Raw genomic sequence first — 10927 nt, 5'->3', positions numbered from 1 at the left:
CCGGGAGCCGGGAGCCGGGAGCCGGGAGCCGGGAGCCGGGAGCCGGGAGCGGGGAGCGGAGAGCGCGGCCGGGCCGGGTCCCTGTTGCTCGGCGGCGCCGTCAGCACCCGGGACAGCGCCCGGCTCCCGGTGCCCCCGCCCCTGCCCCGCATCCCGGCCGCCAGCACCCTTGGGTGCTTCCCCCAAACTTCTGCCCCTCTGCTGCCGCGGTCCCCCCGCGTGCACCGAAACCCCGACACACGGACACCCCGACCCCCCGACACACAGACATACCGACACACAGACATACCGACACCCCGACATACCGACACTCGGACAGCCCGCCACACCGACCCTCCGGCACCCCGCCACACACCCCCCGGTGCACGCAGCCTGTCCGTCCCGGTGCTCGTCCAGCCGGGCGTGCAGCCCCGCTGGAGGGAGGCTTCCCCCGCTGCCGCCCCCCGGCCGCAGCCCGGTGCCGGTGGGGGCCGTGCCGGGCCGTACCTGTCCCGGTGGGGCGGCCGCTCCCCCGGCGCCCCGAGCAGGCACCGGCAGCTCCCCGGGCGCCCCGAGCTGGCGCGCTGGCGGCGGGGCGACGGCTGTGGGCTGGGCGCTGGTGCCCTCTGTCTTCAGCGCCGCTCCACCGCAAGGAAAAAAACAGGTCATCCCGGGCTCATCCATTATCTCACACGGAAGGATCAGGCATTTTCTCCCCCTCCTTAATTTCTTCCCCTGTTCGCCTCGTAAGCGAGCAAGGGAGCATCACCCGGAGCACGCAGCCGCTGCAGGGGGGGGTCAGTCTCTCCTCCCCCCCGGGCTCTTTATTCATTACCCGCTGGCCACACTTAGCAAAAGCAAAGGCGATGGACGGGGCCTTGAAGGCGACCCCGACCACGCTCGGGGGACCCGAGATGGCGAAATGTGCCGAGCTGCCTCACAGGCACGGTTTCACTATTCAAACACATACACATATATTTACACACACATACATATGCATATATACGTATACAAAAAAGGTACTGCAATGAGATAAATCACCTGTAAGAATAAAGGCATTGAGATTACAGTTTTCAGGTCAAGATGAAGCTAAATGAAGCACGTGAGAAGCATGTCAGATTAAAATAATACCAGATTGAATAATCATAATTCAGACGACCTGCTTGCATCCCTCACGCGGGTCTCGGGTGTTTTACTTGACTGTACGAAAGTTAAAGTTAGATTACCTCCCCGCTGGGAACTCTATAGATATTTGTCCTACTTTTGAAAGAAAGAGGCAAGGACAAACATTTAACTATTGCTCATTCAGCGAAGGGTTTGCAGCGAAGGCTGCCTCAGGGGTGTCTTCTCCCTGTGTCAATATTTGTGCTTTTTCTCCTGTCACACAGCTCGTTATTTGCCTGCCTCGTGTGTCGATCCATGAGGCACGCTCATTGCAGAAGACCTAGCACAAGGCTCCCACAGGGCCCCCAGGCCCAGCCCGGGGCAGCTCCGCCAGCACCAGGCCTGGGGGCACCGAGCTGTGTGGGGTGGGAGCAGGGAGGGGAGCTGAGGGGGTCTGGGGCTCCTGTGAGGATGCTTGGGATGTGTGGAGGCTTTGGGAAGAGCCCAAAGAGGGCAGTGGGACCACAGGGGCCTCAGTCTGCCTCTTCTTGCTGGCACCACCCTCACTGGCAGCATGGTGTGCCCCAGGGTCCCCAGAGGACCAGCAAGGGTAGGCAGCACTGTCCTTTTGGTGTTGGTGCTCTGGTCTGCACTGAGTGTCACCACATGCCACCCTGACCCTGTCACTACCCACAGATCCAGCACTTCTGCCCTCACAAACAGACCCTGCCCCTTCTCACTGTTTCCCCACATCTCTGTACACACGGTACATTCACCATGCAGTAACCATCCTTGGAGCGGACAGGACTGCATTTCTTGCAGCTGCCATCAGATGAGAGAAGTATCAGGGTGATAACAGAGCAGGGGCTGTAAGCACTACTCGCTTTCTGTGGAAAACTCCCTGATGTAGAATATTGTTTGTTCATGAAACAGATGAAAAGTGAACAATTTCCAGTCTCCTATGAAACACAATTTGAAAATCACTTGGAGGTTGATTGAAATATTCTATTTTGATAGCATCAAAAGTGTTTTGTTCTTATTTCAGTTTAAACATTTTATACTACATAGCACAGAGAGTCATTATTTTTACTTCAAATGAAATCAATCATCAGCTTAACATGGAAGCTCTTTTCCAGTATTTCTCCAAAACATATATTTTTGTCTACAACAGGCACACTCCTGTTAAATGTTTCTATTTCAACAACATGGCCTTTTGCATCAATCTTCTATAGGAAAAGTTCTGGTCAGCTGTAAAGAGAAAGGCCAGCAAATTGTAGAAAATATTTTGAAAGGGAACTGGTTTGGAGTAGCAAGGACTGAAGCTTGGTAACTTGGCTTGCTGAGACCCTGTTTTGGTCCTCCTCCTCTGCTTTCTAGAAAGAGTGAAAATTCAGATTGACTGTTTAATTGTGCAGACTCTCTAGCTACATTATTGGGCAGATTTAAAGCTATTCTGCAAGGATCAGTGCCTCTAAAATTATGTAGTTTTATTCTGCCTTGAAAACAAGTGGAAATTTCATATTTTCCTGATTGAAGTCCGTTAATACATATACACGAGGTATTTCATAAGTTCTCAGTAATCCTTTCCATTTTGCTCATTCAAAGGCTTTCCTTTCATGATTTACACAATCCACCTACTATATATACAGAGTACGCATGCAAAACATGCACAGGTATCCCTCTGTTGAAGTATTTCATTTCAGTATTGTGTTTGCTTGTGAACAAGGATTTATAGTCATCTTATCATCAGGCAGGCTCGTTCTGTAGAAACAAGGATTTTAATCTTCCTAATATATTCAGCATGTTTTCTCCTCTTCTCTTAGCAAAGGCAATGCTTCTCATTGGTTTCACTTAAAAAAAAAAATGTGCCAGCTACAGCATCATTTTTACCCTCTTTTTTATATTTAAGCTATGAAGTCACCCTATATGTTAAGAAGCAAAGAAACAGCATTTTAAACAGTTTGATTACTTACCCTTATTTGCTTCAATTGCTAGGAAGTGAACATTAAAGGATCGATGTCAGTATATACGGAGCTTCATAAAGGTCTGATTGCTTGATTGCTCAGCTGTTCCTTGTACCAGTAGATCCATAAAAATTAAATAGAATTAACCCATTAAATTTAGGTCTCACTTCTGTGATATTTAGAATCTAGCAACAAAATACACACAGACCTACAATTTTATTGGGCTACTCTCCTCTGCTCTTTTTTTTTTTTTTTTTTTTTTTGACAGTCATACACACCCCTCAACCACAAGGATCCTCATAAATATGAAAGCTTCCATTGCTAGTCATCCAGCTCCTGCTTACCCCCTGTCTCAAGTCACAGCATCCTGAGCATATTTCACGGGCTTAGGAGATTACACATCCTTTTAAAATAACTAAAATACCTCCTCAGAGATTTAGTTAGGAGGTTATGAATTCATACGTCTTTCAAATAAGTGTGAGATCCAAATCAGTGCAAAACTCAGCACTTAGGGACATCTTGCAGATTTTTGACACTCTCTAAGGAGTATAGGCTTTGTGATGTGATGAACAGACCAGATTTATTCATACATTCAGCAGTTTCAATCTCTGGCTAGCAGATCTGTTAATAAGCTAAAAATAATTCTTTTTGCATTTTTATATAAATAACTGATTGTTTTATAAGGTCATATTAAAAAAGCTCTCAGCCAAAGTTCTTCATGAAGACGGTCAAGCAGAGGAATCACCACCATGCTCCCGAAGGGCAAAGGCCTGGCTTTTCCTGAAGGAAAGCTCACCTCTCAAATTGTTTCTCAACACGAACACATGCCATCCAAACAATGACATGTGACAGCCAAAAGCACCCCCTTTCCCATCACCACAAGAAGAGGCACGTGCCCCTAAGGCTGCATGCCTGCCCTAGGTCTCCCTGTTGTGCAGGTGTCTCAAGAATATTGTCCTTCTGGTCCTTGTGGACATGTTCATGATGTATGAACAAGAAGCCAGAAGAATGTCACCAGCACAAAGGAAGGTGGATACTCAGTCCTGGATAACGTTCAAAGCCATCCCTGTATTTATTTATTTCTTAACTGCAAAAATGTACTTATGGTGCCCTCTAGACCAAAATGCTGAGCAATATTTATGATAAATTCTTACACACACCAATTCTATCTGGCTTAATTAGTTTTGATTAAGCTCTCTTGCCTCGAGATCCTCTGAATTCCCTGAAATAATCTGCTATGAAACAACCTGAGTAAATAGATAAATCTGTTAAGGGTCCCGCATACCAACAAGCTTGTGTTCCATCAGGCCAAAGAGAAAAGTGCATTCCAAAGTCAAAGGTCCACCATTTCTGAGCTTCAGACTCTCATTTTAAAATATACAAATCTCTAACTTCATTTGGAAATGTCAGTCTGAATCTCTCTGGCAAGTGAGACGGGGACTGTCTGTGTGTGAGTGTGAAGAGAGAGAAGCTACCTTTGCAATATGGGGTTAATTCAGGTTAGCTAGAGGCATCTGCTGAGCTAGACTGCTAACAAACAAAGCACAGAGTTTAGCTAGAAGTCCCTGTACTCTATGGAGAACAATTTAGTGCTGTGTTTGTGGGAAGCCTGACAGTTAAAGCATCCGCAGGCTGGATTTTTTCAGTGATTTTCAAGGACAGTTTTGCGTAAAGCCACCTGCAGGAATCCAATCTGGTGCCACAAAAAAATGGTAAAATCTGCACATGGAAAGAAGGTCTTTGCAGTGCAGGTGAGAAAATGGCATTCCTGCTCCTTCTGCCATCCAGACTTTCAGCCTGGAACTGTGGGTCAGTAATCCCTTACACCGCAAAATTTAGTTACAAAAGGAAAAAGTCACTCAAGAAGAGCAAAAGTTCACTCAGAGGGGAACCCGCAAGTACGTACTAATTTCTGAAAATTCCCCAGTAACTACAGTCAGCACTGAAGAAAACAGCTCTGCATTTACCAGCTGATATTTTTGTCCTTCATTTCACCAAATATTTCCCTTCCAGATATTTTGTGTAACAAAAAGGGGGAAAAAAGTCTCATTAAAAATCACAAATGTCAGAGACAGAAAAGGGTAGCAGTCTTTCCAAAACAGGATCATTTTATACTTGACTAAAGAATCAATGGAGGTTTTGCAAATGTCATTTTAGCAATCAAACCGTGTGTAAGAAATCTCTGACACATATTTAAGAACCTATCTAATGCTCAAAAAATAATAAATAAATAAATAAAATTAATGGGTCAAAAGTGGTACACTGACTTAGGCTGATTATCCCAGGCAGTTGCTTTTGCCATTTATAGTCTATTCCCACTTACGTAGCACTGTGTACAAGAGACATTATCATCTTCCATAAGTACCTGTTGTTGAAGTCTTTGCCATAGCAAATAAATAAGAGAATGGAAAATCTTAAAGATAAATCAGGGTTTATGATGACCTTTAACTGAAATGATCTCATTTTCTACCTTACACCTTCTTTATGCATTTACATTTGTTCAGAGTGGATGGAAAGTATGCCTGAAAATCACTGACATCAAACAGGTTGCTTTTATTCACTCACTATACATGGGTGTAAATGAGAGAGGAAGAAAGTTTAGAAGAAAAGGTGTATTTCAGAGTGAGCTATAGAGATGTGAGCGGATTCAAAGAGGCTGAAGTGCCATGGCTTTCCCCTCTCTGAGGTTGTATTGGTCTTGCGTGCATTATATAAACCCACAGTTTAAACACTGTGGACTGAGAAGAGCAAGTGAACTGATTAACAGGCTGAAGAAAACACAGTTCGGATTCATATTATGATGAACCAGAGAGAGAGTTATCAGAAATGCACCACATCCTGTAAACAGCAGTAGAAAAATACATCCTGCCAGAAAAAAAGGAAAGGGGAGCAGCTATGTTTTTTATAAAATCCATATGGCTGCCTGCAGCCAACATATTCATATCTGTGCAGTTTACATGCTTCCCATGCTTTAGGATGAATCTAATGGTTCAGTGAAGAAAACACGACAAAATATTAGGCAATACTGTATTTATTTTTAGTACATAGCTGTATTAGCTGACTTTAAGCATATCTTACGTAATAAAGAAGCTGAAACCCAAGTATGATGTACAAACTTTATTACTTGCATACTGCTTGATTCATTTGTTCAAAAAAAATGATACGTTAAAGCACCACAACTGCAAAATAAGAGGCTAGTTCCGAGAAAATACAAAGCAGTTCTTATTAAGTGTTTACATGTCCTGACATCTTCTTTACTGTCATGAAAAACAAGAACAAATCTGAGTACATATGTTTCTTTTAAGTACTTCTTTTATTTATAGTCCTCATGAGGAATTGCCTAGATAACAGTATTTCCATACAGACTTTATCACTTTGACTTTCTGGCTAGGCAAAGCATTTCTGGAAGCATTTCATTACTTCAAGATCTATTAGGATCATTGTAATAACTCTCTTTCCTCTCACTTCCCTGACAGTGTGCTGCTGTGGTTTGGTGACACATTAATTGCTTTTTCCCTGTGATTTCCTTCTGGCCAACTGGCTGCACTGGCCCACAGCCATTTCAGGGATGCCAAGTCCCTGCTCCTCACCTGGGGTGCCTGGCTCCTTAGCCAGTTGTAACTGGCTCGTCCTTACGGTGCTTCATATCCCAGTTACTCCAGAATCAGACTTTTTTACTCTTGCCCAGCTATGCAGCTATACTTAACATCGGATTTATCACAAAATTGTCTTCATTACGGTAGGATAAGAAATGTCAAGTATAGCACCACCATTGGTGATGAAATGGCTGAGGCCCAGGTGCTGCTTGAATGCATTGACTGTGAATGATGGTTTCACTATGTATATTCAAATGCTTTCTGTCTTGCATTTCTATCAGCTATTTGTCTTTCGCTGCCCATTCTCTAACTAGGTAATATTTCCTTTATTTCTCCAGTCCACTTATGAGTAATGGATTGTATTTGGTTCATGCATTAGGTCACACAGCTTCAAACACCGTACTTGGATTTTTGCTCTCCTGCATATCCTCCTTATATAATTCCCTTTTTCATGACTGATACAGGTCAGATCCCAGAGTTTTTGGATCCCAGACCCCAGCATTTAATCATGTTGTGATTAATGCAGGCTCAAGTACTTCTCTGAAGTACCGCATGACCACTGCAGTACCATGTTGGTACTGATGGCAATGCAGCTGTACTTTAAATCCCTGTAAAGGATCAGTGATCATTTACTGTGTTAGAGTTTGCTGTATAATTCTTGTTCTAATGAATACTCCTTTTTGATAGCACATTTTTGAAAATTACTAGAGCTGGAAATATAACTCTACGTAACTCTGAGAGTAGTCTCAGGCAGACCAATTCCTCAGGCAGACCTCCCCCTGAAGGGTGGTAGTCACCCCCTGAGAGGGCAGCTTTGGAACCAAGCTACACCACTGCTCTGAGATGTCCAGTGGCAGCCTGTAGGTCTTGGCAAAACATTTTAGATGTTGGTCTACAGGTCCAATGAGCTGCCTACTGGAGGAATCAGTTTTCTCCCTATGTTATGCTGCTACATAGGTGATCAAAATGTTGCTGGAAACAGGAGGGGTACATTCTGTAAAGTTGCTGAGACACCAGAAATTGTAATACACCTTTAGGGCAATTTTCAAGTTACAATACAGAAGAATTTTTTTTTTTGCCATTGCCTCTGGAAGGGGCATCGTAAATAATGGAGGAACCAGGTGGTGGCTTGGGTCACCCGCTGAAGTTCTTTGTAATCAAAGCTGAAGCAGTCTATATTTACTTACTAAATAACCTGCGATGCTACAGAACCAAAAGCCAGGACACACATCAATACACTAAAACTAAACAAACTGAACAGAAGACAAGTTATTTGTCTTTTTTAACATGTAATTGGAAACTGTTGATAACAAGCAAATCTGTCCATTTGGAAACTTCACAGAGCTTGTTTGACCATCATAGTCTTGTAATTTAAATTATTCATCTATGCCCAAAAGCACATTTGATTTCACATTTTGCTGCTAATTTTTTTTGTTGTTGTTGTTCTTGTTGAGCAAAACATAGTTATCAAGGCATAAACCAGTCCTGATCTTCTGTAAACACTGGAATAACAATGCTCTGAAATTCCAGACCCCCTCATATACTTTGAGTTGGACATTAAGAAAAACGATGCACCTAAATCCATTATTTTCTTTAGGAAAACTTACTGTTTGCAGCCAGGGGGTTGAAACGAAAATTATCAAAAAGGAAGGCCAGAAGCAGTGAACAAAACCCAAAGAGAAGTACCTCACATATTATTAATTACAGAACACTTCATCTTAGTTGTCTAAGCAGATAAAAGCTGCTGTGTTTGCTCTGCCTACTGATATAACCCTCCTCCCTAAAATACCAGTAACTATTCAGTCTGAAACTGGAAAAAATATCACTGAAATTTGAAAAAGCCTCAAAGATACATACATTTGTTCAGCTGTTTGGAAGGTCCATAGCTGACTAGAAGTAGACCTGTATAAATAGGCATATTGGAAGAGAAGCAGGCAAAGTAACACCAGCGACAACCAAATGCCCAGTTGGCATTGTGTTGGGCCAGCCACAGTATGGGATTTCTTTGCCCATGGGGACTAAAGAGAGGTGGCTACCAGAGTCTGGAGTGATCGTGAGGCAGATGGATCATATGCACATGATTACTAGAGTTGGGTATGAAGGTGGGTTCCTCACAGAAACACTAACACCCTCATGCGTGTAAGTTGTATTTATAGATTATTAATTGTAACTCATAAGGTGACCCTGGAAACTTGATTCACAATGGATGAAGGGACAGGAAGAATCATGACTGAAGTGTTCTGCCATCATACTATAAATCAAAAACCATTTAGGTAATCAATAGTTGCTTCACTGAATTAAGAGAACTCACTTAAGGGAAAAAATCTAAATATCAGTTAGTTGTATTATTTAGAGAACATCTGCATATTCAAAATGATGAGCTTAAGGTAAAGTGGCCTTGTGGTTTTCAAATCATCTGTACATGCCTATTGTGTGAGCACGTTATTTTATAGGTATAGCCTTTTATTTTTATTCTCGAGGACATTATCTTGATAACTATAGCATGCACTTGTTTTTGTTTTCCTTTTTCTTGGCAACAGCTTCTGAAAAGACTCTTTTTCATCTTCACTGCACTTTTTCTTTAGCTGAAAAAACATAAGAACCCTATAAATTACCTCAAACCATCTCAATTGATTTAACAGCTGCTGCTAACTGTCACTACAGGAATGGGCAGTGATTGATTTCCATGTCATTATTTAAATTCAACAGATGCTTGCTAGTGCTGCATAGGAAACATCTTAATTCTATTGTGTTTCTGCTTTCTAAATGGTACCTGCACTTAGTCTTCCTTGCATTGTGTTCAAATCACAGGAAAATGGCTTTTTCAAATCTATTATTATATCTCTTGGACTAAATGAACATCTTATTTCCTCGCTGGCTTTTACTTTTCTCTAAATTCCAGCCACAAGAGGAAGCAAATCTACATCCTTTCATATTACTCTCCTCTACCAGCCAATTTAGCATGTGCCACTCAAATAATTTATATAACGTTTTCAGCCTGTTTTCTAAATCAGCCTGAATTTGCATGAAAGATCTTCCGTTTGCTTCCATTTTGTGGCTACATGTAGACAGACTAATGGCACAACATATAGAACCTAATCCCAAAGGTCATATGCTTAATTCTACTCACATTTTACAGAGCTTTTAAGTTTGTGCCCTCACAGTTTTCTTTTTAGAAGTTGAGGAGGAGGGTAAGAGGAGGTATTCAGGGATATGAGCTCAGAAGACAGCCTTCAGCTTCAGTTGTCTAGTTCATTTTTAATTTTGTTTATTCATTTCTAATGCAGTAAAAGCCTCATGAATAAATAACCCCTAAAAAAAGATCTGCCCAGTAAATACTCAGATGGACTACTACTCTATTAAAGGAACACCACATATGTTTTCCATGCACCACAGCTATGCCTTCCACTACTGTATATACTTTCTAGTTAAAGATCTCCAAAGGTGAAGATAGAGACGTTCTGGTCTATTTGTTGCTGCAAGCAAGACCTGATGCTGTTCATGTTGCTTCCCTGAGGTGACAGAGCACTTTTGAGAGTGTGGAAGATTGCTGAGGGGTGTTAGGGAAGAGTCTCTTAACATTTCCTGGCTGTAAATTGAACATTTTAGGATGCTGAGGTTAAACTTTCTTTTCTCTTTGCCCATTTTAACTGTCTTGGTTGTGGATATGAAATGTGGGTGAAAGGAGACTGTTATTCAAACTGGTGCTATTTGTAATTTTATAGTGTAGATAGTGTATTCAGAAACCTTTCCTTGAATGCAGTCTGCATTCAATGCTGTTAAAGAGTTTATACAGTTTATGGGATAATTTTGATTAGATGAAGTTCTTACTCCATAGAAGTGTATAATACCTATACTAATTATGGTAATTGTATACTGGAAGTTGGTTATTGAGGCAAAAGCTATTTGCTTAGCATATAACACTTTGGGACTATGAGACAGGGAAGTGATTTGAAGTGGATTTGAATACGCAATAAAGACCACTTTGGAGCAGATTGTCCCTTATGTTACTTTACATTACAGATATCTTAGTGATCATTCAAATTGATGTTATCTCGCTTGAGACAGCATTAACTTCCCCAGAATCTCTCAGAAATGCAAGGAACACAAGGCATGGATAGGGAAGCATCAGCATAGCTCCTGAGGGAGCTGCATCACTTGTGCAGAAAACAATGCAGAAGGCAGGCATTAACTTGGAATGACGGAGACAAAAAGTCAAACCCAACTAAGCTCTCACCAGGCAAACCTAACCCACACAGGAATAATCTTGACCACAGTTGGGCC

General features: G+C 42.3%; 1 protein-coding gene across 7 annotated transcripts in view; it reads right to left on the bottom strand.

The window, feature by feature from the left end:
* Positions 1 to 848, bottom strand: part of GRM1 (glutamate metabotropic receptor 1) — a 191486-nt gene extending 190638 nt beyond the window's left edge. For 2 of the 7 annotated variants that reach the window (XM_035321825.1, XM_035321824.1), the window contains exon 1: positions 487 to 848. The gene's annotated coding sequence lies outside the window, so the exon portion shown is untranslated. Of the gene's footprint in view, positions 1 to 355; positions 378 to 486 lie in introns of those variants that run through there. The other 5 variants (XM_035321820.1, XM_035321826.1, XM_035321823.1 and 2 more) reach the window with 4 other exon arrangements.
* Between the last annotated feature and the right edge of the window lie 10079 nt (positions 849 to 10927).

This window comes from Oxyura jamaicensis, chromosome 3 (assembly GCF_011077185.1).
Source record: "Oxyura jamaicensis isolate SHBP4307 breed ruddy duck chromosome 3, BPBGC_Ojam_1.0, whole genome shotgun sequence".
Taxonomy (NCBI): domain Eukaryota; kingdom Metazoa; phylum Chordata; class Aves; order Anseriformes; family Anatidae; genus Oxyura; species Oxyura jamaicensis.
This window is presented reverse-complemented; position numbering and strand designations above follow the sequence as displayed.